Genomic DNA, 2,500 nt, shown 5'->3' with positions numbered 1-2,500 from the left:
GGCCACAAACCCCGCCCCCCCACTCAGTGTTCTTGTGACCGCGTTCAGGGGAGGACGTACTAGGCGTTGCTCCTGACCCGCTCCGACCTTCCCCGCGCTGTGTTTGCGGGCGAGTTCCATCTCGCTGTGTGTTTAAGTGACGACGCATTTCTCAATGATCTGATAGTAAACGCTCAGTGAAATATCGATAGATTTTAATACGGCATGGAAAATACCCCTCCTCAATTGATTGACACGTGGGATTGAAATTTGAATGGAATACGAATATGAAGAAATCGAAAACTAGTGTTCTGTGATGTGAGCACTTGCTATATACGAAATACATCTAACTAAAGCGCAACCGTTAGATAAAGAAAAGTTGACAAGTGGATGTTAACTTTTGAGGAAAATTGTGTAGACGCACAACATCTCCATTTATTATTCATAGTGAACAAAACAAAGACGTGATCAAATACAGTGATTTGGTTTATAGCTTCTCAGTCTAACATTATTCGCAGTGTGCTTTAGGGTTATAATACTGCAGCTTTGACCATCCGCTGAAGGTAAGAAAGAATATCTTCTCGTGTTCTTTGGATACAGTATTGAATGATGGTAAGAGACACAAAATGTAATTTAGAGTTTTTATGATGTATAGATGATAAATACAAGAACCAATGTAAAATACTGTCATGAGGAATGTAATATGGGGTCTGTAGACATACGTTTAGCCATTTTTCGTTTTTTTATTTTTTTTCTGACGTGGTAAGTCTACGCTCACAGCACTCCAGGATACAGCTTTTTCTTCGCGTATGTGTGTGTGTGTGTGTATGTGTGTGTGTGTGTGTGTGCATGTGTTTATGTGTGTGTGTGTGTTTATATTTATATACAGACATATATACATATATAAACATACATATAAATATACATACTACATATATATAATATATATATAAATATACATATATATATATATATATATATATATATATATGTATGTATGCCTGTATGTATGTATGTGTCTTTGTATGTATGTTTATGCAGTATAAAGCATATTCCAAACAGATTTACCGGCGCCAGGTTCACGGTAGTGTGATCCACAAGATGAAATACAAATACCATATAACAAGTGACGGTGCGGAGTGCTGAACAAATGCAGTTGTCAGTGTTTAGGATACATGCTTGTTTATTCTGAAAGGACAAATATTTCATGAAGTTATGATTTTCAACTCATCTACATGCATAATTTAAGGCAGTGGATTATACATGTGCGTTAAGAAAAAAAACTAGAAACTAAAAGAGCATAAAGAACACGAAATATGTTAATGCGAGAAATAAAAGTAGTAGAAGTATTGCCTCTGTGGACGGTGACCCAGAGTGACAACTGTCTTGAGCTAAATTCGATAACATGGATGTAAGTATGAAATTATTCAGGACCCGGAGCTAGTATTCAGTGTGTTTCTGAAAGTTGGTTCTTTCTTCGTCTCGCCTGGTGATATGTGAAAAGTCAATACAAAGTTCCGAAGAAAAGTCCATTCCTGAAAACTATTTATGCAACCGATAATTTTTGAATGTCATTAACGATACTTCTCAAATATTCAACGACTTAATTGAAACCTGAAACAGCATGATGCATGGTCGTTTAACGAAGCTGTGCGTGTTTGGAGGACGAAACATTTGTGAAGAAACGATGGAAAGGGGATTACAGTCGGGTCGAAATGTCATAAAGTATTATCTCCACAATAGCAAGCCAGCGTGAGCAATAAGGTTGGGACGCCACCCTGGCATAATGCCATCACTTCAGTGAGTCTGGAAGTGTAATTAATCTCGCTTGGAATTTTATCTTTAGTGGGAATAGCGCAGCCGTTGTTGTTATGGGGAGGCGGAATACCTGGTTGAGATTCATAACGAGTGGGACGTTTTTGAGGCCTGGCTGGAGGACGTTGCAACTTGGCAGGATGACACTGAGGGCATCGCCCCCTGCAAGGCGAAGGCAATGCCAGCGAGGAATATAAAGGTGAAATGTGAGGAGAGAAAATTGTGGAGTATTGATTCTCCGATTGTCAATTATTTCTAATTCATGAAAATGCAGCTGAACGTGTAACCCATGGCATAATGTTCTTGGACAAAACTGCAACTATTTCATAAAACATGTGTTTTTAGAAGACCTGTGCGTGTTTGTTTATTCCAGAAAAAAATAAAGCAATGACAATTGCGTAAACAAATATTGGCCAGTAGATGGTAGATGGAAAACTAGTAACAGGCGCTAGACCAAGCAAGTAAAGCTACATTACAGACAACCAAATATTTATACAACTGAAATAGGCAAAATGTTAAATTGAACATGTTTATGCTAGAATACCGATTGGAAATAACTCCTAAAATAAGATACAACATTCCGAGAGCTAGATCGCATGAAATTTTAACTTTTTTTTCTGCATCATTATATCATCATTACCACCATCCTCATGCTTACCCTCATACTCATCCTCATGCTCATCTTCATCCTCTTTCATCAATACAT

At 37.8% G+C, this 2,500-nt stretch overlaps 1 protein-coding gene across 1 annotated transcript in view; it reads left to right on the top strand.

Moving 5' to 3' along the window:
• LOC122259303 (irregular chiasm C-roughest protein) overlaps positions 1–2,500 on the top strand; it is a 48,748-nt gene that overhangs the window by 259 nt on the left and 45,989 nt on the right. Inside the window, exon 1 of the mRNA XM_043025985.2 lies at positions 1–542. This exon is cut by the window's left edge and continues 259 nt beyond it. The gene's annotated coding sequence lies outside the window, so the exon portion shown is untranslated. The remainder of the gene's footprint in view (positions 543–2,500) is intronic.

This window comes from Penaeus japonicus, unplaced genomic scaffold (genome assembly GCF_977035675.1).
Source record: "Penaeus japonicus unplaced genomic scaffold, GWHDUDI00000001_assembly GWHDUDI00000012, whole genome shotgun sequence".
Taxonomy (NCBI): Eukaryota; Metazoa; Arthropoda; class Malacostraca; order Decapoda; family Penaeidae; genus Penaeus; species Penaeus japonicus.
This window is presented reverse-complemented; position numbering and strand designations above follow the sequence as displayed.